Here is a 25,560-nt window from a genome sequence, read left to right on the forward strand (position 1 = left end):
TCATTAACCAGGTTGTCACTGATCTTCATATAAGTTGTGTTTTTCTTTATTCCTCAAATCAATTTTTAAGTTCCTATTTAAAAATTTGCTCATTCTCATTATTTTCTTTTTCAATGTTGCTGCATTTGCATGTTTCATATTTTCTTGGATATCCTGATTCTTTTCCTTGTCTTCATGATTTAGACCATCAGAACTTTTACTATGAGATAACAAAAGACTTTTTGAGATTTTTAAACTTCTTTCATTCTTCTTTGCTTTGGTTTAATTTTTTTTCTTCAACTAGAATACTTCCTGACAATCATATTTGAATTTTGGTGGGATCAATAACTCTGAAAAAAAGAAACAAAATTAATCTAAAATTACTGGAAATGCATATTTTTTAACTGCCACTACATTGTACTGAGCTATATAACTGTGTAATCAAATTACTTTAATGCTACACGCACTGACTTATGGATGCATATGGGTAGGAGTTTTGTCACTGGAACTAGTATTTCATCAGGTCATTTCACTGAGTCAGTAGCAGTTTGCATTCTGTTTAGGTTGTGACAGCCAGACTTCTTCAGTTTATGATACAGCAGACATGCTAAGATACAATCTGACATGTTGGAAAGCACAAAATGTGCGCCTTTACAGACAGTTACACTAACCGCTTAGCCCTTCAATCTGTGGAGTCTGACACTAATTTTGGGTAGTTAGCGTAAGAATACTGAATTGTAGAGCATCCAGTTGATGTGAGAGAATTGCAGAATTGCCTGGTGTCAGGAAGACCTCAGAGTAGGAATGATCCCGTCTCCCAAGGGCTAGACACACAGAATTACTTTATAATATTTTATTAAAACAAAAAAGCCTTTGAATAAAAAATAGATCTAAGATGAAAATAGGCTCAACAATCCTGGACAGTAAAGGAGAAGCTAGGAGGAAGAAACGAAAGTAAGACACAGTTTTACCTTTCATACCTGGTCCTCAGCCTCACGCCCCGTCTGCTGTTCTCAGGATCTGATGATCCACCCAATTCTTCACCAAATTGTCATGGAAAATAAGATGACTGAGTCAGAGGCCTGGCCTGTGGCTGAGTGGCTAAGTTTGTGCACTCCGCTTCGGCGGCCCAGGGTTTCACCAGTTCAGATCCTGGGCACGGACACGGCACCGCTCATCAGGCCATGTTGAGGCGGCATCCCACATGCCACAACTAGAAGGACCCACAACTAAAAATACACAACTATCGACTGGGGGGATTTGTGGATAAAAAGCAAAAAATAAAAAGATTGCAAGTTGTTAGCTCAGGTGCCAATCATAAAAAAAAAAGACATTCAGATTTCACAGCGGGACTTTGTCAATTACAAGGATACAAGAATGAGAGAGAAACATATGAGTTCAATGTGACTCCCTACCAAACCTTAGCTCCTTAACTGGACTCGCTAGGTGTGCAATTTATAGTCAAAAAGAAGTTAAGGGATTTTCTTTAGGTACATTAAGCCATAAAGCAAACCGATTCTGGCACGTAGTGCTAACTTATGATACGTTAGCAAACTTAGAGAGTTATGTAAAAGAGTACTGGTAGTGCATTTTAAAAGGGACTACAGTATGTCTGCTCAAGGAAAGTAAAACACAAGGATTTTATCAGTTCACTGAGCTTGTAACTACACACGTGACTAGGTAGTTTGGACTATTGTGGAGACTGATTTTTTTCTTCCTGAGAAAAGAGGAGAGGTTGAGTCATAGAATGAACAAGATTTTATGCAAAACAGAGCTACATTTTTTTTTTCTGAGGAAGACTGGCCCTGAGCTAACATCTGTGTGCATCTTCCTCTACTTTTATACTTGGGACGCCTGCCACAGCATAGCTTGACAAGCGGTGCATATGTCCGCACCTGGGATCTGAACAGGCGGACCCCAGGCCTCTGAAGCAGAACGTGCAAACTTGCTTGGTTATGGGTTTATAATAAGACCATTGGGCTAGCAGAAGACTAAATGATGTCACTTTGATTGATCAAGTTTAAGGATATTTCATTGGTTGATATAGCCTCCTTTTTTCCACCCTGTTGCATCCATACCAGGTTCCTTGCTGTTCTTATGTGCACCAGACATGCTCCTCCCTCAGGGCTTTTTACTATCAGTTCCCTCTCCCTGGATCATTCTTCCTTGCGGTATCTGCCTATATTAGTCAGCTTGGGATGCTATAACAAAGTACCATAGACTGGGTGGATAAACAACATTTGGAGGCTAAGTCCAAGATCGGGTGCCAGCAAATTTGGTGTCTCGTGAGAGCTCTCTTCCTGATATTCAGACCGCCACCTTCTCACACAGAGGAGAGCAAGGGCTCTCCTCTTCTTCTTATAAGGGATTAATCCCAGCATAGGGCCCCACGCTCATGACCTCATCTAAACCTAACTACCTCCTAAAAGCCCCACGTCCAAATACCATCGCATTGACGATTAGGACTTCAACACCTGAATTTGGGGGGAATACAAATATTCAGTCCATATCACAATTTCTAAGCAGGTTCTAATTGCTCCAAGTGAGCCTCTTGCCTGCTTCTTCATCACTTCCTCTTCTTGTCCCCCTTTTTATATGATCTTACCCTTGTTTATCTCTTCCTAACTCTAGAAGGCAAATGGGTAAAAGACCAGCAGGAAGCAGATTGAAAGCTTAGAGCTAGTGGAAGAAAAGGGGAAAGTACCTCAGTTCCTTTCTCCCCTGGTATCTTCAATTTTTAATTCTGTGAGTTTCAAGAACACTTTACTCGAAATTACCAGAAGTAAACTCATATGGCTTGCCCAATGAGCTGTGTCAGGAATTTTTAATGGGAAGTGCTATCTCTTGTGAATTTCACTGGGTCATTGATATATAGTTTAATAATATCTTCTAAGGATTCCAACTTTAAAGCAGGGAACTGCTTCTTAAAGAAATTTGTTTTGCTGTACTTTAATGTGTATTAATAGATTTTTATTGAAATTATAGTAAATAAAATTAATTATAAGGATGAAATAATTTACACCAGGTATTGTACACTTATTATAAAATATACATTTAGAATGATTTTATGCCATCAGTTACTGTTTAGTCAGGTTTTAAAATTTGATATCTGCTCAGTAAGTCTAGAAACCTAAATCCAACATAATTCATTTACATAACCTACCTTTCATTGCAATTCTTGTTTTAAAGAATAAAGCAAACCCAAAACTGCGTTTTGTTCTAAACGTAGAGTATGAATTACGACATTCTTTGTATAAATATCTCTGTTTATAGAATTCTGTGTCATTAATCATGATGCTCTTTGGTTAAATCAGTTATAGAATTATCATTTTACCACATTCTTCTATCAGTACCTTGGCTTATAGAGCTATGTGCCATTAATCATCCCACTGTTAGGTAAAATTGCTTCTTATCAAGGAAGACTCATATTTGAATCAAAGAGAGTACCAAAAAACTTCCGCTTGACAAAAGCAGAAAATAACCTCTTCCATGTAAGGCTTGTTCTCTACAGCAAATGGGGAGTAGAGAGTGACGATCTATAACCCAAACAAATAATAGTTTTAAGAAAAACAAGCACAGGAGTACAGCTTGGAAAAACAAAAAGTTCCATCATTATGGTTAACCAGACAATGTACATTTCAACGAGGTTAACATTCTTTCTCCTATTTCCATGCGTATTTTATCCAACAGAAGGGAATTGTATAAAGCTCTAGTTGCCGATGAACAGGCTTACACTGACATGTATAATGCTGTTCAGCTTGGAAAGGGAAAAGGATACTCTTAAGTTCACCAGCTGATGACTCACTGTGAGTCAAAACTGTTACTAACTCCTGGGTGATTTACTTGAGAAGTGTATTTCTAGTAGGACTTGCATTTCTTGGGCTCTAGCCTAGCTGGATTGTGAAGACTGAGGTTAGTTCATACAGGGCTCCGTGGCTTCCGCCTTGCTCTCTTGGATTGCTTGTGCTGAGGGAAGCCAGCCACTAGGCAGCATGGATACTCAAGCAGCCCTCTGGAAAGATCTATGTGGAGAGAAACTGAGGCTTGCTGCTAAAAGCTGGCACCAATTTAAAATCCATGTGAAAGAGCCACCTTGGAAGCAGATCCTCCAGCCCCAGCCAAGCCTTCAGATGACTGTAGCCCTGGTAGACATCTTGACTGCAATCGCATGAAAGACCTTGAGCCAGAATTGCTGCCCAGCCAAGCAGCTCCCAAATTCCTGACATAGAAACTGTGAGAGATAAGAAATGTTTATTGGTGTTTTAAGTCACTAAGCTTTAATTTGTTGTGAAACAATAGATAAATAATGCATATTGCATTCACTATTAAGACAGTAAAGAGGTAGGCAGAGCAATAACAGTAAATCTGGAACATTCAATATTCAAAGCACAAGTGCTACTATGACAGTGACCCAGATCCATGGCACAGGGTCAGAGTACATTAGCCTCAAGAACTCTGAGAAAGAAATGCCTAAATACGTCTTATGCAAAATGTTGTGCCTTGACTGAAGTACCAGAAGGAGGGACAGTACAGATGAGAGGTTAGTAGCCTCATTTATGGAGAGAGAAGAAATCGATGACACTGAATTACTTGTAACCATAAGAACTTTTCTAATATGTGTCTAGTATAAATACAAATCCAAATTATTCCTCTTGCTTTTGCAGATGGAAATTTAATGTGATTTCCGTGAGTCATGTTCCTATTTGTACTGACCTCTAGTCTTGAATTTGGGCTTTTTATTTCCCAAAAGGTTATTTTTAGCCATTGTAAAATAGGAACTATTTTAAAGTTATGATTTCTTGATCTATAAATTTAAAAAATTTACAATAATTCTAAAAGTGTGTTCAATTATTTTTATTCCTGCTGTGTTTATAAAATATAAATATTTACAAAAACAATAATTTCATTTTGCATTTTAAATTTAAAGAAAATTATATTTAACATTCTTCAAAGGCTGTTACTTTCTGAACTTGCTAAATAGATTGCAGCCTTCAGAAAATCAACTGGGTTTTTAGATACTCTTTCTTTTCTTCCTCCTTCAAACTTGACCTTACGAAAGCCTACTCCTCACTTAGCTGTTAAGAGATAGCAAATAAACCAGTTCATGAAATACACTCATTTCTGACAACTCTCAAGGAATAGCCATTTTTATAAAGAATAATACATTCAGTGGTGGCTTGTTGTGAAGAAACTCCTTTTAGAAGGAGAGCCAACCTGCAAGAACTCAGTCCTGGGCATGAGGGTCAGCATGGAATTAGTATGTGGCTAGAAGAAGACATGTAGACCAATTGGGCTTTGGAGTAACGAACGAGTGACACAGCGTGGTATTAATTCAAGTCAAACGGATTTTCATTCTTGTCTACCTCCACAGACTGGCACTTTAGGAAATTATATTCTTTGTACACCTAAATATACTGTGGAATATAAACTAACTTTCTTTATTGTCTTTCTTTCTTTCTTTCTTTCTTTCTTTCTTTCTTTCTTTCTTTCTTTCTGTTACCTCTCTTCACCTTAACATGAAAATTTGCTGTTTGGTTTCTGTCAAGAAATATTTAAAAGACTTCTAAGACATATTTGGAGTTTCCTGGTACCATTAATTGAGTGCTTCCCACCTGGTAGGTATTGCCCTAAGCCCTTCATCTAATGTAGCCAAGCATGTACTCTTACTCTCAGTTAACAGCTAGGGAAGATAGGTGCTTGGAAGAGAGAGAAGACAAATAACTTGCCAATGCCTCTCTGACAGCATGAGGGAGAACTGAGATTGGCCCCTAGGTCTGCCCAGCTCCACCGTCTGTGATTTAATTACTACACTATGTATTGGGGGAAAATATAGCTAACATTACTGTAGTGCTTACAAATGTCAGGCCTTCTTCTGAGAACTTCTAAGAACAAAATTTATCTCTAATATTGCCATACCATTAAAATCAGTAAACTATGTCTAATCAACAACTTTGAATAAGAATCAGTCTTTGGAGACATTTCAATATTTTAATAATCCAAAAGCAGCCTTTCAAAATTACATTATATTTTAACTCATTTAAAACAATTGCAAAGATGAGCTTTCAAAACTTGTAGTTTTTACTGCACACACAAATAAAATGTTGTCAAAATTAATCTTTTTAATTTTCACTTGTCTAAGGGTAACCACTTTTAAAGATCTTTGTTCTAACAGGAATAGGTAATGAGAACATAAATTAATTCAAACAAATTTTTGAGAAAATGGAAATTAAATGGTTAATAGCTGATGATGTTTTTGTAGACTGTAAGGAGACAAAAAGGAAATTATGACTAATTCAGCTGTGAATGAAATGAACTAAAGACAAGGTGTGCATTTGTCCAAATCTGGGCTAAAAGTCAAGTTTGAAGATACACGGAAATTCCATTTTCCTGTTGATGAACCAAGTAATTAATAATCTTGATCTTCAAATAGATAGGTTTCCAATCATAATTTATTTCTTCAGTTGAAAATATATGCATAGCTTAAAGTAAATTTTTTCCTAAGAATAACACCTTAATGGAAAAGCACTACTTATTCAGCATTTATCATCATCAAATTGCATTTATTGACATAGCTATCTCTAAGAGCTTCCAATGAAGATGGATAACACTTATGCTTACTACTGAGAAAAGAGTGTATGATTGCCTAATTCTAAAAACCAACTTGGGTATGAGTATGCGTTTTTAACGTAGACAGGAAAAGGAAGATGGGGGAGAAAAGAGAGACAGTTTCTATTAGAAGTAAGTTTGTATAAGTGGTGAGATCTTAAGAGAAATTAAAGGATTTTCTTAAATAATTCAATGAAGCTTGATTTTAAAGGTCTGAGCTTTAAGGGAATGAGAGGAAGGAGACATTTCAACAAATAACTCAACACGTAGGTCACCACCAACCCTTTTTCCATTAGATTATACTACACGGTTTTGAAGCAGAAAGCATTGCAAACAGGAGAGAGAAAGAAAACAATTCCCCCCAAGCAGAAAAGTTAGTTGGGAGCACTTATAAGGGAAAATAATGTCTTATATTTGATATGTCAGCAGAAAAATATCCAAAATGCTAAATCAAAAACCAGAGCTAGGAAGCCAGAGAGATTATACATGACTGTTGGAATTTGACACTAAGAAAGGCTCACAGTCAGTTTCTCCATAAGGTAGAAGAGAGAGCCAAAGTTAAGTAGTAATTGTTGTAACTAATGACTGGGGAGGAAACAATTTTTTCAATATTCTATATTTCTTTAAATTATGCTCTAAATCTTTTTTATTTGGCAAATCGTAGGAAACACTAAAAATAGGAAACAATCATGTGATTAGAACTAAATCTCAACACATTTGTCATATCATAAATGAGATAGAATGCATTAACCTGTTAGATTGGCTGTAAAATAATAACCAACCAAATGCACGAGACATTTAAAATAACATGACTCAAGGAAGACTGCAAGTAAAAAAGCAAACAGATGCTAATGATATGGAAAAGAAGTGAGGCATGCAATATGAATATCAGGCAATTAGTAAGTCAAAGACAAAGACATTAAAGAAAAAAATGAATACTTTAAAATAATACAGAATGCAGTCTACAATAAATATCTCTCGAGGATCTTTATGCACCAAATCACAGCTTCAAAATTTAAAAAGCAAAGCTGTAGGAAATACAAGTACACATAGAAAAACAATAACAACAATACCTAGCTGAGCACATGCTAGATTAAGTAGATAGAAGAATAAGTAAGCATATGAAGGCCCTAAGCAACAATATTGTACAACTTATAGGTGGATATTGAATTTAATATTCTCAAAACAAAAACAATTTTTCAAAAATTCCTTTAAGCATTTACAAAAATTTACCATACATTAAACCACAAAAATTCAATAAAAAATACAGAAACAACACAGAACACATTATCTGATCAAAAGGTAGTAAAATTAGAAGTCAGCAAAAATAGAAAACAACCACCACATAACATCCTCACAACCAGCTCAAAATTCAAAACTCTCTAGTTAAACAATTTTGGGAGTGAAAGGATATCAAAACCAAAATCTTATAATATTTGCAACATACAGTAATGACAATGAAAAAATAAAGCAATCCTTAAAGGAAATGTTAGCCTTATGCACAGACAGTACTACACAGAATGAATGAAAATAAACGTGTTAATCTCAAGAGTTTGAAAAGGCACAATCAAATAAAATGAAAAAGAAAGAATTTTTTCAGTAAGATTTTTTTGGTTGAAACCTATAGATAGTAGGTCTGATAAATTTAGGCAGTTAATGAATTTATCAGAGGAACCTTAGGTAGCTCACCAACCCTCTGGCAGGACCCATGAATCAGGCATAGAAGCTTCACAGCTAAGAACAACATAAAAAAATCACAGCACTGAATTGAACATACAGTCACGACTGCGAAGTGTGGAAACTGCAGCTCTGTACATCGCAGGCACTGGATGTGGACACCACTACCCCCATCAGAATGGATTCCTCATGGTGCCGGCTTCAACATTAGTTTCTGTTTCCTGATTCTGTCCGTTGTGAGTCCATCTGATTGGCAGAGCTGAGATCACATGTTGTAAGGAAATCTGGGAAAGCAATCATCCCTCTGGCTTTTATTCCCGTAAGATAAAGAATTCCCCCAACATGGGGAGTGCATTCGAGGACAGATCAAAAATATGACAAACATCACCACAGTCCACTGCATTAGCTGCCCAACATTACACACTCTTTTTCCAAATCTGAACTTCTAAAAACGACATCGATAATAACAAACTAACATAATGCAACAATTAGACTTTCCCCTCATATAAGTGAAAACAGGTTCACCCTCGAATTAAAGAGAGACCATGTAAAATCTTTTAAACTACTACATCTAAACCAGCAGAGCCAGAGGGTTGGAAATCAAATATTTGGGAAGTGGGTCACTCCCACTTGAATTGCATTCCAGGACTCATATATTCTGCGCATTGGAGAAGCAGCACCAGATGAAGGTCCCTGGTCTAGTGCACACAGTATATCCTATAAGACAGTATATCAAATCTGAATCTTCAATTGGCCATTCTCCCAATCCTTAGGGACAGATTCTTTTACAATTGTTGTATGGTAAGACTTGTGAATCCTATGAACATTATTTCATTGCTTGACTTATTTCACTTTAGAATGAATTATTGAATCAGATGCAATGACTATAATTAGGTATTTAGTCAATCTGTAGTTGGTGGTATTGACAGAAGTATGGTGGCAGGGAAAATGAATCAAAACTGACTTTATTCCCTAAGGAAAAAATCATTGCCCCTTCTAATTTGGAAGATTTCCAACATATTCACTCTATCACAAGCTGACTGGGCTTCACAGGCTAAAAGCTGGTTGCTGCTGCTGTCAAATTTGGCACATAGTAGTGGCAGTACCAACTCAATCTTGTTGAGGAAAAGTTCTTATTGTTGAGTCCAAGCAAAATCTCTGTCCGTGCTACAATGCCCGATGAGCAAGCCTTGGGACTGAATATAAAACGTAACTGATTGACATCCACAGAATTGGGCATCTTGCTCATCTGGTTATGGAGAGCTTCTTTTGCTGTGGACGTCTTTTTGTGAATATTCATATGAGACACAAATATTCTCACATTTTAGATCTATTATCCCAATCCCCTTGTTACCAATCTTTCAATCTGACTTTTTCCAAGTCCCATATCATTTGGTGAAACAATGAACCGTATCCATGAATTGGTATATCTAGTTCCCTACCTCCAGTTATCCCACTCCACAATTTTTATAATTAGCGTTGTTTCCATTCTGTTCAGTCTCCACAACCACAGCCCATGCTAATGTTTCATCTTCCATCTGACTTTACCGCAGGAGAAAGTCTCAGTAATCATGATGATACTCCATGACAGGTGTTATCACCACCCGTCTTACCACCCTCTGACCAGCTAATAACCAATTCCAAAGGACGGGCTCTTCAGGGTTACTTCTGGTACTAATTGTCTTAGCCTGGGTTTCCCAGAAAGCAGAGCCTATGGCGTAGATGGAATTATACTATTAGGTAAAAAATTCCAAGGGAACGGAAGTAAGAGAAAAAAGGTGTGAGGGAAGGAGGGAGAGCCAATAGGAGGATGAGTATTTGACTTGGTCACTGTGTGTTCTCAAGAAGTCTATAAATTGCATTTCCAAATAATCACTTGGTGGTTTGGGAGATGGAAAAATCCACTGGTTGCCATCCTTCAGTGGTCAAAGATTTTCCCTGTGGGGTGTTAAGTGTTCTGCAGGGTGCGCTTGCATAGGCATGATCACAGAACAGAAGCAGGAAATAAGACGCATGAAGCATGGGCTGGAGGTAAGAATTACACGATATAGGCAAAACAGAAGAAGCACGCACATTGTGTGTAAAGGATGCAAGGCACCGATTTTGTTATACCTTAGGGAGGTCAGTCAGAGCTCAGGCAGCTTGGAACAGAAACAAGTGATGCCAGAGGCTCTGAAGTAGTTCATAAACTGTGTCCGATACACAAAAACTCTAAAATATCTGTAACGTCTAGATGTTCAAATCTTGGTAACATTATTCCATCAATACAGTGAGCCAGCATAATATCTAGTAAGACTTGAATTGAGATAATCAATGTCCCTACGAATTACATGTGGCATGGAGCTGAAGCAAGATAGTGAAGGTGCACTGCTATCCCTTCTAGATGAACCCTAACTTCTGACGTTCTTGCTTGAGATATAGAAAAAAGCATTTCACAGATCAATAGCTGCACACCAGGTACTGGGAGACGACTGACTTTCTCCAGTAGATAGACCACACCTGAAACAACAGTAGCAAGTTGTTACCACCTTGTAATTAAACTTAGGCAATTCTGCTTTCACTCTTCCAAATGAATTTGTCTTAGGCTAAATAGCAAAGTGAAAAGAATGACAATCACTAAGCCTCCCACTGTTCCATAATAAATAATTCTGGAAGTATTACTCTGTGCCAGGTTATTTTTTGAGTAGTTGGGATAGGCAGTGAACAAAATAGGCAAAATTCCTACCTTCATGGAATTTATATTCTTGTGAGAATAAAGAAAAAAATCAAAATAAATAAATGAAATATATATATAAATTTCATATATATTCATATATATAGATATATATGAAAGAGAGAATTTGCTCAGGGGAGGGGTTGGGGAGGAGGCTGAAATTTTAAATAGGGTGGCTACAGAAAATCTCACTGAGAAGCATGTAATCTGACTGACATCCGCAGAGTTGGAGGTGAGGAAGCAAGTTATGCATATATCTGGAGAAACAACAGACAGAAATAGTAGACTCATGACAGGTGTGTTTAAGGAACAGTAAAGAGGACTTCGTGATTATAGTATAATGTGTGAGGTGAGAAGGCACAAGAAAATGACAATGGAAGGGTAACAGGACAGATCATTTTGGACATTGTGGGCCATTGTAAAGACTTTGGCTTTTATTGTGATTGAAATGCTAAACCATTGGAGGGTTTTAAGCAGAGGAGAAAAATCATTTGCCTTATCTTTTAAAAAGAAAGATAACTCTGCCAGTCATATAGAGAATGGACTGTACAGAGGAAGAGTGGGGGGAAGCAGAGAGGCCTGTCAGCACTCTTACAGTCACACAGAGACGATGGTAAATTTTTCCAGAGTGAACCAGAACAATATCTTTCCATTTTTAATGATAGTATTAATCTGTCTGATATTTCTGAAGCATAATATCATTTTTGAGAATTGGATAGTTTGTGGCAGGGAGAGATAAAGTGGTTTCCATTTGACCCTTCCTATCGTTGTTCCAAAGTGGGGATTCTCCCAGTTGCTCAGTAGATCTGTTTTAATATTACATTAAGGAATAGGGGAAGTTATCACAGATTGAGTTCAGACGAGCCCTGGACCCACTGTAAGGCAAAGTCAGTTGAAAACTCTACTAATTACATGAATTGTGTAAGTACTTATTTTTAATTTGTGGACCATAGAATTCTCTGTAGCCAGAGATTAACAATTAGTTGAGAGAGGTGTACAATAGTCCCAGAAAAGTTAGGTGTATTCCCTTAAATGCCTCTTTGGGGAAAGTTAGAAAGAAAATTGATGGCAATGACTTATAATGATGCAGGGTCCCTTCTCAAGTGTACCAATCTGTTCTTCATTAAAGGGATTCTAAGTCTAAACTGACTCAGGTTTTGGAAAGTAATATGGTGGTCCAGATCAGGCTCCTGTTCTCCAGGCCTTGAGTTTTTGGTTATAGAAAATAAATAGGATGTTAGTGACTTGCCCATCTATTTGACTCACAGGGACTTGATGAACAATTAGCTATCACCAAAGATCTTTGCAGGTTAGCTCATTCAGATTATCACTCAGGCCCTGGTGATGATTAAAACAAAGCCCAATCTGCTCTTTTAGTTAAATGCCCTATTTGAATGCTCATGCCACCTTGGATCCTAGCATACTCACTGTAATCAAAGAGTTCATGTCAACTGTATCATCTCTCACCAGCATTTCTGGCATTCTGGGTATTTTTCAAAGTTACTGGTGTTGTCCTCATAAATATGTTTCTCCATGTCTTGGTAAAGGGAAGATCTTCTGGCCTACTCAGCAGACATGATTAAGAAGAGGATGAAAGAATCACATTTGATGAGTCCTTTCCAACTTTCCTGTCTCCCTAAGTTTTAGATTCTTCGAATTAAGGAATTTTGGCACCTCAATCTCACTCAGTGTAGGCCACTGTTAAATACATCATTAGTCAACCACCGAAAAAGAACTATTCCCACGAAAGCTGGCCATTTGTGACAACATGGATGGACCTTGAGGGTATTATGCTGAGTGAAATAAGTCAGAGGGAGAAAGTCAAATACCATATGATCTCACTCATAAATAGAAGATAAAAACGACAAAAAAAAAACCCCACATAGCATTGGAGATTAGACTGGTGGTTACCTTTGGGGAGGGGGAGGGGGAGGGCAAAAGGGGTGATTAGGCTCACATGTGAGGGGATGGACTATAATTAGTGTTTGGGTGGTGAATATGATGTAATGTATACAGAATTCAAAATATGATGTACATCCGAAAAAAATTAAAATTAAAATAAAAAAAAAGAAAAAGACCTATTCCCAACTGCTTGTCTACAATGGACCCATATAGACAAATTTAGCTCGACCTAAAATTGTTTCTCCTTTCTTACTTTAGCATCTTCACAATCCATTTCCAATTCTGTTCTCGTCATTTTTCTTATATAAACTCATGTTGCAGGCGTGGGTGCATTAGCCTTCTCTTCTTGCGTTTGACGTTATGCTTGGCCTTCCCGGAGTCAGGCTGGGATTTGAGTCTAGTTGCGAGTTTAAAAACAATCAGAGGAGGGGTCTGTGAGAGATGAGCAGAACTGGGATCCTTTGAGAGGTAACTGTGCTGGGCAAGGTCATTATCCAAGTAAGGCAGGAACAGCCTTATTTAACCAAAAAAGGAGGAGTTGTTTTTTCTGGCAGTGGAAGCTCAGAAAGATGTGGGGACTTGGGTTACCTGAGTTATCTGAAACTTTCTGTATGACCCCATTCCTATTCTTCATGCCCTGCTCTCCTTTTAAAAAAACACAAAAAACACTGTTCTCACACAGGAGATCTGGTAGTGCTGTGAATTTTTCTGATGCTGTAATCCTAGAACTTTTAGGATCAAATCTGGCGTTTACTGGTTGCAAAACAATAAAAAATTTTTGTCACGGTCATTTTGACTTGCACAAATGATTTAGAAGTTTTCTATTGTTATCTTTTTTTAACTTCTCCAGCACAAGCAATACACTTGTTCTCGAATTCCTCATGACCTTTACATTTGAGACTAACATAACCCTGATACCAAAATCTAACATGAAAAAGACTAGAAAAGAAAACTACAGACCAATAACCCTCATGAACATAGACACAAAAGTCCTCAAAACGTTCGCAAATCAAATCTGTCAATATATAAAAACTATTACTGTAACAAAACCAGGTGGGATTATCCCAGGAATGCAAAGTTGGTTTAATCTTCAAAAATCAATCAATGAAATTCACCACCTTATCAGAATAAAAGAGGAGAATCATATATAGTATCACTAAATTTAGATAAATCATTTGACAAAATTCAGCACCAATTATGATTTTGAAAAACAACTTTCAACAAACTAGGAATAAAAGTGAACTTCCTCAATTGGATAAATGCTAACTTCAAAAAACCTACAACTATGATCATATTTAATGACGAACTATTGAATATTTTCACCCTAGGACTAAAAATAAGGCAGGAACATTTTCCTTACTGCCACTTTTCAACATTGTTCTAGAGGTTACAAGCAGTGTAATAGGGCACAAAATAGACAGGAAGAGGTAAACTTATCTATATTAGTTTGTGAGGGTTGGTATAACAAAGCTCCACAGACAAAGTGGCTTAAACAATAGAACTTTATTTTTCTCACAGTTATGGAGGCCAGAAGACCAAGATCAAAGCGTTGATAAGACTGGTTCCTTCGGAGGGCCATCTTCTCTCTGCGTCTTCACATTGTCTTCCCTTTGTCCATGTCTGTGTACAAATCTCCTCTTCTTGTGAGGACACCAGTCCTATTGCAACAGGACCCACCCTAATGACTGCATTTTAACTTCATTACCTCTGTAAATACACTATTTCCAAATGCAGTCACATTCTGAGATAGTAGGGGTTAGGACTTTAATATACGAATTTTGGGGAGGACATAATTCAGCCCATAACAATGTCTTTGTTCACAAATGATATAATTATATACACAGAAAATCTTAAAGTCATTTACCACAAAAACCCCATACTGAAACTAAGTAAATTTATCAAGGTAACAGATTATAAAGTCAATATTTACAAATTAATTATATTTCACACACCAGCAGGAATAAAGGAATGTTCTAGGATGACAACTGTGCAGTAAGCATAGACAGCAACCAGTACCAATTACAGCAGAATATAAAAAGAAAGGTAGATAGTATGATTGAGAACTAAAAGGTAGTTGAGGATATAGCATGAGAAAAATAGAAAAGTAATTAGAAACTACAGACAGAGAGGGAAAAAGGGCAACAAGCAATGGTCCAAATATAAAACAAAGTAAAAAGTGGGACGCTTTTGAGCTCTTGATGGAGTGTTATAAAATGGTGTTGAAAATATTTTCCTTCAATTGTTTCCACACAGTTGTAATATTGGACCCCAAAAGAAGAAAAGGTTCTTTGCCTAAGAATTAAAAAATACTTATATAGTCATAATGATGTAAATGTTGCTTATTTTTAATTTTTTAGATTATCCTATAGACAATGCAAGAAAGATTACCCTGTGGTTACAGAGCAAAACTTAATACTAACAAATACAACAATGTAAAAGTATACTTGTAGAAGGTGGGAAATTGAAGGGGAGGAGGTAAGACAGAAAACAAGGGAGGCACTCTAGTCACTTCATCTTCCAAGGAAGGAGTAAGAGATGCTGTCTCAAGATGATGGAGCTGGGTTAGTGTTAGTTAGCGTTAGGGTTATACACTTGAAGTGTATAATTAGCATTACAAATTTAATCAACGAAACAACAGTTACATATCAAACCCTGGAAGCAAGGAGGGAGTGTAGCATTATATATTCTCATCTTTTGTGTTGAAGAGGCAACATATCTTATCCAAAACAAATAACTTAAGAACTTTATAGACATGAAATTTTGAGTTCTGAAGGCAACTACTAGAAGAATTGAAAACAGAAAAAGTAATTACCTCCTGAGACTGAAAGTGGGCTGAGGATGAATAAAGGAGAGTCTGTTGCATTTCATTATAAGCTGTTTTATACTATTAATTTATTCCCACATATAGGTGTTACTAAAAAAAAGCCCTATCTATCTGTCTATCATCTATCTATTTTTATTTCTCTCTATAATATTTGGGAACAATTGAATGACCATTCAGAAATAATTATTTTAGATGACCTCTCTCATATAGTAAGTTGAAGCCAAATTTCAGATTGTTTAAATATATTAATAAAGGAAAGAAAGAAATCATAAATAACCAGAAGAACCTAAGGTGAGCATTTAAAATCCTGAAATAGCAGGGTTTTTATTGTAATATAACATAAAATTCTTAAACTACAATGAAAATACTGATAAATTTGATTCAGATTGGGCTGATTCCCTGTCTTTCATTTTATCACAATTTTTGTTATTCTTATGAATACGATAATGAGGAATATTATTATTATGTTTACCAAGAGGAAGGATAATAGTATTGAACATAAGAAATAGCCTAGCTCAAGCTCTCTTAGACTTTTTGTTTTTTTGATGACTATTTAATTTGGAAAAAGACAGGGATATATTTTAAAAGTTTCCTTGAGTACGTAGACTCTCAGGATAAGGAGAATAAATGTCTCTGAATTTAATTAAAACAACTACAAAAAAAATTATGCTTATAGTAAAGAGTGTTGGATTTAGCAGTTCCCAAAAATAAGAGTTAAAAAATAGTAGAAAAGTCTGCCAATAAAAGGTATGATCAATTATACATTGGTATTAGGTGACATATTTCATTTTCTTAATATTTAGATGCCACTGATAATTTTTTTAATGAGTAAAAAGTTGCAGATATTAGTGCTCAGGGTATAAACTATGAAGATAAAAGAGCCATCGTTCCTGTATCTGTGGAACTTTTATTTTAAAATCCTTAATATACTTTTGCATAAAATGTGGTGGTTTTTTCCTCCAAAAATACAAAATTATTTTCTGTATTTTTATTGTTTTGCTTCTCTTGTTATTTTTTTTTTAAAGATTAGAGATGTAGAAAAAGGAAGAAAACTATGGAGGACAAGCGATAATATAACATAAAAATTTGTTTATCACTGCCCTCTACTGTATGATTTTCTCAAGCCAACGCTATTTGGTTAAGGAAGTGACAATGTTACTGATAGGCATGGAACATTGACCCAAGAATGTTGGGTACATCTGTCTGCAGCAGGTGATGTCAATCTTGGCATTATCAATATTGGATCCGATGACCATTTGCTGTAGGGGGTCCTCCTGTGTGTTGCAGGATGTTTAGCAGCAGCCCTATCTCTACCCACTAGGTGCCAGTCGTACTTCCCCAAGTCATGACAACTAAAAATGTCTTAAGACATTGCCAAATGTCCCTTGGGAGGCAAAATCACTCCTGGTTGAGAACTACTGATATGCAGGTTGGCAATCATATCTGTAACGTGGTCTCATTATGAATCAAAGCTCTAGGCATCCAACAATGTTATCTGTTCCCATGGATCCACTTACAACCTATGTCTGGATGACATTTAGACTCACTCGTTTACTCCATCCGTTCAGTCCTAAAAACACACTCACACACTGAGCTAGATGAGAAAGCAACTCAAGTGATTCCATGACACTGATGGTGCCCTTCCTCTCAGTATCATCCTCGCCAGCCATCATCACAGCATGAGTAGGTGCAAAAGCAAGACTTAACCCGACATTCAGAACAGATTCTCCTATTATTAATTAGTTCCAAAACCTGAATTATATTGTTTCTGCTACCTCAGCTGACCTTAACTTAGCAATTTGCATGTTGTCCTGTGTTCCAGGATTTAACTTGGTAAATAATTCTTTCCTCCTTGCATTCTTGACCTTATTTCCTTTTGTGTGTCTGCTTCCCCCAGATCCTGACCTTTATGCGTCTGACCCAAGGCCAGTAATGGGACTAGGTAATGGGACTCAGAATCCCAAATGCTTCCTTTGCTTAATGACTTGACTTGGTATATTGGAACTTGGACACCACTTTAACCTTGATAATAATATTAACTTAGTATGAAAGGCTTTTGAGAATAAAATTGATTATTCTAAAAATACTTGAGATATTTTTCCAGTTTTATAGAACTTGGAAAAATTTGGGGGCACAGATACAACACATTACATAGGTTACCAATCTGATTGTCTTTATTTCTCAGTCTCTGTTTCTTTCTCTCACTCTCTCTCTCTCTCCATATATATATATGTATGTATATATACATATATATGTATATTTCTGATTATAAAATAATTTTACAATAACCAAGATGTGGAAGCAACCTAAGTTCCCATTGACTGATGACTGCATAAAGAAGATATGGCGTATATATATATATACATATATATATATATATATATATATATATACACACAATGGAATACTACTCAGCCATAAAAAATGACAAAATCACCCCTTTTGCAACAACATGGATAGACTTTCAGGGTATTATGTTAAGTGAAATAAGCCAGACAGAGAAATACAAACTCTGTATGATTCCACTCATATGTGGAAGATAAACAAACACATGGACAAAGAAAACAGATGAGTGGTTACCGGGGGAAGGGAGGTGGGGAGTGGGCTCAAAGAGTGAAGGGGCGCACCTATAAGATGACTGACAAATAATAATTTTCAACTGTAATTTCACAATGTTGTAAACTATCATAACCTCAATTAAAAAATAATTTTAAAGTTTGAAAAATATAGAAATATGTAAAGAAAATATAGTCACCTATAATTCCACCATCATTTGGAAATAACTAGTGTTAACTTTCTAACATAGATTCAAGTCTAAATTTAAACATATCTGTATGTATGTAGGTATCTATCCATGTATACCTTGGTTTTTTTTTTTACAAATTACTATCATATTCCACATAGTATTTGTAACGCATTTTTTACTTCATAATGTATCCAGGAGTGGTATCCAAAATAATCAACAACTCATAGCAGAGGCTGGCCTCACTTGGGCAGGGTTCTGGGTGCCATGTGTTAACGCTACAGTAGCTACATAACGAGGGAGCCCCAGAGAGTCTCATAGGAAGGGCCAGGACAGTCAGGGTGATATGTGACACTCTGGTGGCTCAGAGCAGCTATTATACACCAACCAATAGAAGTATCTCATTTTTTTATATGTTTTATTTATTTTTTACTAAGACTTTATTTTTTCAGAGCAGTTTTAGGTTCACGGAAAAATTAAGGGGAAAGTAGAGAGATTTCCCATACACTCCCTGCCTCCACACATGCACAGACTCTCCTATTATCAACACCCTCCACTGAATTGGTACATTTTTTACAACTGATGAACCTACATTGATACAGCATCATCACCCAAAGTCCATAGTTTAAAATGTGGTTCACTCTTGGTGTTTTACACTCTATGGGTGCGGACAAGTGTATAATGACATGTATACATCATTATAATATCATACATAGCATTTTCACAGCCCTAAGAATCCACTGTGCTCTGCCTGTTCATACCTCCAGTCCTCCTCCCAGCCCCTGGCAACCACTGATCTTTTTCGTGTCTTCATGGCTTGGCTTTTCCAGAATGTTATATAATTGGAATCATGCAGTACGTAGCCTTTTCCGATTGGCTTCTTTCACTTAGCAATATGCATTTAAAATTCCTCCCTGTCTTTTCACATCTTGATAGCTCATTTCTTTCAGCACTCAATAATATTACATCATCTGAAGTACCACAGTTTATTTATCCATTCACCTACTGAAGGATATCTTGGTTGCTTCCAAATTTTGGCAATTATGAATACATCTTCTATAAAAATCCACATGCAATTTTTTAATGTGGACATAAGCTTTCAAATTCTTTGGTAAAAAATACCAAGAAATGCAATTGTTGGATCATATGACAGAATATGTTTAGTTTTGTTAGAAACCACCAAACTGTCTTCCAAAATGACTGTACCATTTTGCATTCCCACCAACAACGACTAAGTGTCCCTGTGGCTCTACATCCTCACCAGCATTTGGTATTCTCAGTGTTCTAGATTTTAGCCATTCTAACAGGTGGTTAGTGGTATCTCCTTTTAATTTGCATTTCCCTGATGACATGTGATGTGAAACATCTTAGCTCAGTATTTTAACAACTAGTTACGGTTATATCAGTGTAAATCAGCTGATTAGCATTCCTGAATATATTGTATTTTAATATCCGCTTTGATAACAATACAAACATAATATTTAATGGCTGCAAAGTAGTTGAATTTGTTGACATTTTAACCACTGCATTTTTATATTGGTCGCCAGCATTTTATCCTTTTGTTGAATCTCTATGTTCATTATGCACTGAAGAAACATCATTTCTCCAGTGAATTTATGTAAATTTCTCTTAGTCCCTTCCTCAAAACTTTACCATATTATAGCATCTATCACATTGTACTTAAATGATCTTCCTAACCATCTGCTTCCCTTACCAAGCTGTGCATCCTGCAAGAACAGGAACTGTGTCTCAGTCATATTTTGTATTGGTGGTATTTGCAGTTCAATAAATGTTTACTAAAATGAACTGTAGTAACATTCTTTTTCATATTCCCTAGGAGTCTTATTTATTCATCTAGATTAATATTTAGAACTTCAAAGGATATTTTAAAATATAGAGCATCATGAATTACCATATTACTTTCATTTTCCCTCTGCTTACTCTTCTAGGCAAGCCTAATTAAAAACCACTTTGGACGTCACCTGTATTTCAAAAATTTTCAAGGCCTTCTATTTAGAAAATTCTTCCCAGCATTCCAGTCCAATTACTTGAATGACCACTGGAATCCTATGTTCTTCACAGAGCTTGGTAGTTAGCAGTCGTGATAACTTCATCTTGCCCCCACCACCCCTGGTCTGAACTCAGAAACTTTGGAACTTGTGCTTGATGCTCATGCATTTGTTCATTCAATAATTCATTACACCTTCGTTGAACTCATATTACCTGCCAGATCTGTGGATCAACAGATGAATAAAACAGTCTCTTCCCCTGAGGAATTTCAAATTAGTGGGGGAGGCAGGCTCTGTACTACAATGTAGTAAGTCTCATAAAATATTTATGTACAGTGTTTAAGAAGCACTGTATTGTCATATTTCCACACTCTATTTCCTCAATGGTAGGAATACTCTAACCAAGTTTAGAAAAATACTTTATGCCTTTTAGAAAAATAAGGTTTCCTAAGCTTTTTTATTTTTTTACTTTTTTGCTGGGAAAGATTCACCCTGAGCTAACATCTGTTGCCAGTCTTCCTCTTTTTTTTCTTGCCCTGCCCAAAGCCCCAGCACATAGTTGTATATTCTAGTTGTAAGTCCTTCTAGTTCTGCTATGTGAGCCACTGCCACAGCATGACTACTGACACATGAGTGGTGTGGTTCCAAACCCCGGAACAGAACCCGGGCCGCCGAAGAAGAGTGTGCCAATCTTTAACTGCTAGGCCATCAGGGCTGGACTTCCTAAGCATTAATGATTTGGATTCATTAAAAAAACAAGTTTTAAATAAAAAATTTTAAAACTCTTGAATTTTCCAAACACCGCTTGTCAATATCATACAGCACTGAGTGATAAGGAGGGAAGAAAACGAATAGTAGGATCTTTGAAGGTTTTCCAGTAATGTTAAAAAGTCTTGCAGTCACTGAAATATTTTCATATTGCATCACAAAGAGAAGATGCTTGATAATTTTCTTTACATTACTCATCTCATGAAAATGAATGTTAGAGAGCCTGAGGTTTTCAAAATCAAACACACAGAAATATAGACGATAATGCCATTGTGTATAAATAAATTTACACTTGGCTTCTGTGAGAAGCCTTTAAATAAGAATCTCTAGCATATCTGAGACCTAGAGCAGATCATTTGCTTAATATACCCCTTCTCCTTAAAAATATCACAAATTATTATTTTTTTAAAATCCTTTAATGAAATAAATAATGTAATGGCCAGAAAAGTATAAATTTTCTTTTATTAAACTTCTTTATATAATCATGCTTGTAATGAATAATTAATTAATTGTACAGTACAGAGTAAAGGCAAAAGGTAATGGATTAATCCTTTTTAACTATATTTAAGCACTTTTTTTGAAAAGGGAAAAACAAATTGATTTCTTGCATGAATAAATAACTACATTAAAATTTAATAGCAATTAAATACCAACTACGAATAACAATTTTAGGGGCCAGTCCCATGGCCAAGTGGTTAAGTTCTCATGCTCTGCTTTGGTGGCCCAGGGTTTCGCGGGTTCAGATCCTGGGCGCGGACATGGCACCACTCATCAGGCCATGCTGGGGCAGCATCCCACATGCCGCAACTAGAAGGACCTACAACTAAAAATATATACAACTATGTACCGGGGGCTTTGGGGAGAAGAAGGAAAGATAAAATCTTTTAAAGAAAAAAAGAATAACAATTTTAGAAAGAATACATTTTAATTTTCAAAATATTATTCAAATTCAGTAATGTTTCATGTATTAACTAAAATTTGCACTTGATAAGCAAAAATATTATACCTAGCAGTTTGTAGTCTGAACTCCAAGTGATCGTATATAATTATATAATTGAAATACCTCAAGTTCTGTGTCCTTGTCCTGGAATCACTGTGCTTTCAATGTTTATTTCCAAGCCACTATTGAACAGGAATACATAGTGCCAGTTGTTAAAATTCAACTATAACTTAAGGAATTGTTTAGAGCTTAGACCAACAAAATATTTTTTCAGGCAGAAATATTTTATCACTAACATTGTTTAGAATTGCTGACACATGGTGATACTAAAAAGCAGACTGTAAAAGTCAGTTTTATTATTGTTTTTAAATCCTCTAAAGACAATGATGCCCCTTATTTGCCTGCTCTGGAGCAAAGGCTCCCATTGTAAAGCCCCTGGAACGTCACTTGCTGGACCATTTACCTAACGGTACAGTCACTTCTACAAATACTATTGTCTTACGATTTCATTTCTGCACTGGGCCCTGTGCTAGGTGCCCTTATACATTATCTCCTCCAAGCCTTGCCACAATCTGACCCTTTCTTTCGTTTCACAGATGAGGGAACAATCTTAGAGACTTTGAGTAACTTGGTTCAGATCATGGGAGCACATAACTGAGAGCGTTCAGCCTCAGGTCTGTCTGATTCAAAAACCCGAATCCACCCCATACTGCTTCCATTTATTCAGGCAACAAGCAGGAATTGAGTGCTTTCTGCAGTGCACGAGAAACAGTCCCAGTCAGCAAAGGGTTATAGGATCAAACACCCCACTTTCCTGAGGTGACCACTCTCTTATGTCTATCACCACAGATTAGTTTTATCTGTTCAGAAACTTCATCTCAATGTTGCCATAGAGTATGTTATGTGTATCTCTTTAGTTTCTCCATTTTTTCTGTTCTCTCTTCTCGGAACTCCTATTAGTCAGGTATTGGAATTTCAAGATGGACCCTCTAATTTTTTTGTCTTTTCTATTTTCTCTCTCTCTTTTCCTTGTTTGTTCTACTTTCTGGATTGATTTCATCCATCATGACTACCAATACTTGCATTTTTAGAATTCCCCTGTTATTCTATCTGCTAACAGTCTCTTAGAGTCTTCATTTCCTTAAGTGACTTGTACTATCTAAATGTGAGCTCATTTCCAACAGAGCTGCTCTTCTTTCTGTCCTAGCACGGGGAGCAACCCTCATGAGTACTAGCGTATTTGGCTCTACATGGGCCCCCTCATGTTTCACCAGGCCAGACCAATATTTACCACCTTAGTAAAAGGGCCCTGCACCTTGTGAGGAGTCTGAATTTGGACTCCACACCCACTTGTGGTACAGGTCTCGGGTCTAAATTCCTCTGGGTTGCTTTTCACCTATGATTTTAGGTGGATGGACGGCAAGCTTCTTTGCTGTTTCCCCAGTCAGTTTCACAGAAGGAGCAGCCCTTGAGATTACTGGTGTTTTGCAAGATGGTTAACTTGAGCTCCTTACAAGTATACGACCTGAGGCTTGCGTTTAAAAAAAATGACTAAAGACAATGTAGGTGATACGAACTTTAACACCAAGAAATGAACAGTCTCCATTTGGAGAACTGTAAAATGGGGCAGAAGGCAGGAAGTTTTAATAGGATAAAGAACAAAGAACAAGGAAAAGAAAAACAGAAAATACCTAAGTAGCTGAGGTCACACAATCAAACTTGCTTGGGGTGAGAAGGAACAAGGAAATAAATATAGAGCCCAGAGTTAGCTTGGCGTTTGGGGATTGGCTGGCTGGATATCCAGTACTGCATTTCTGATCAAGCAGAGCATTTACAGGGACATAAAAGTTACCTAAATTTGGGTTTGTTGACATAGCACCCGAGGCAGGAGCGGCTCCATCTTGGGCCTAGAAATTTATTCCAACACTTGTAATATTTTCACTCTACCACAGTCAGAATCCTAGGACCCAACAGTTAAGGCCTATAAACTCTCTAGCTCTTTCAGTTCTGACTCTTGTTCATTATTCTGACTTTGAGTTTACTCTTCATTTCTGGCACCCGGGGATTTCATTCTCTTAGTTTCAAGCTTTTTTCTTACATTTTATCTAGAATCTCCATTTGTTTTGAGGGGATGGTTTTGTGAAAGCTTCATATCCAGTAATCCATCATCCTTCTCAATATCTTCCCTCTCCCACCCACTGAACCCCATACGGCAATGCCCTCTGCAAAATCTTAACTCTCCTCCCATTAGTTACTTGTCTTCTTCCCCTCTCTCCGCTTCTCTAGATTCTCCATCACAAATGTCCAGGAACCAGGTCGGGATGGTAGAACCTTCCTTAGAGGGATCCTTTTAGTAGGCATGGGAGTGCAAACGGCTGGAAACATCCATAGACAGGTAAAGTGAAGACTATTCTCCTGCAGCTTATCACTGATCCAGTGAGTGACTCAATGGATTTTAAAGATGTAAAATTAGAGAGGTTCCTGTAAAGACAGCATTTTGTTCTGCTTTCTTCCCATATTACAGAGGTCTATTAGGGAGGATACACTGCTTGGCACAAAGTGAAGACAACATTTCATTTCAAGTTTTACTAGCAAGGTTTCGAGATGGTAGTTTTCTTTTTAAGACGGGGAGGTAGCAGAACCTTAAGGCATAAGGCAAAAGTCTCCCTGAGAACATGCTATCTGAAGGATTTAAATTTCCATTTTTCTAGGACTCCTGCTAAGTCATATTTTGCATCCACTTTTGAATCCTTCCCCTACATTCTAACTCCTTCTACCGAGCCAGTAGCCATCAGTGCAGTACTCTCACATAGCCTTCCCAGCATCACCGCCCCTCTGAATTTAGTATGACAGTGGCAGTACAACAGTCAGAGGTGAGATAGTCCTAGAGTTCTAGGTGGTGTCCAGAATGAAGATAAGCGAGGGCACAGGGAAAGCTAGGAGTAGCACAAAGAAACGCCTGCAACGTGGACAACCTAGGAGGGACTTAACGGTATTGACGACAGCAGTAGAAGGTAACATTTCTTGCATCATAACCTTTACCTGGCATTAACCTAAACGCTTTGCATAGGATATCACTTCAATCTAACACTCCTAGGATTTAGCTACTATTTCGATTTCCAGTTTACAGATCAGAAAATGGAGGCACAGAGTGTTAAAATAACTTTCTTGAGGTCACATACCTAGTGTTAGAAGAAGTGACAGAGAAATGGAAATAAGCACAAGGAAAAACCTAGAGCTGTCCTGGGGGATCTCAGCAGCAGGAGCTTGTGGACTACGTATTTATCAGGCTGTAATGAACACATTTCTGCCACCATGCTGTCAGTCTTCATGTCTCTTGATTCCCAATTTCAAATCTCAAGAGAGGGCATCTAGTAGGCCCAGCTTTGTTCTGTCCCT

At 37.0% G+C, this 25,560-nt stretch overlaps 1 protein-coding gene across 4 annotated transcripts in view; it reads right to left on the reverse strand.

The window, feature by feature from the left end:
- The window catches only part of TSPAN12 (tetraspanin 12), a 112,007-nt gene extending 103,522 nt beyond the window's left edge, over positions 1 to 8,485 (reverse strand). For 2 of the 4 annotated variants that reach the window (XM_070512415.1, XM_070512414.1), the window contains exon 1: positions 8,363 to 8,485. The gene's annotated coding sequence lies outside the window, so the exon portion shown is untranslated. The remainder of the gene's footprint in view (positions 1 to 8,362) is intronic. The other 2 variants (XM_070512429.1, XM_070512425.1) reach the window with 2 other exon arrangements.
- Positions 8,486 to 25,560: the final 17,075 nt, after the last annotated feature.

This window comes from Equus asinus, chromosome 1, assembly GCF_041296235.1.
Source record: "Equus asinus isolate D_3611 breed Donkey chromosome 1, EquAss-T2T_v2, whole genome shotgun sequence".
In the NCBI taxonomy this organism is placed as follows: domain Eukaryota; kingdom Metazoa; phylum Chordata; class Mammalia; order Perissodactyla; family Equidae; genus Equus; species Equus asinus.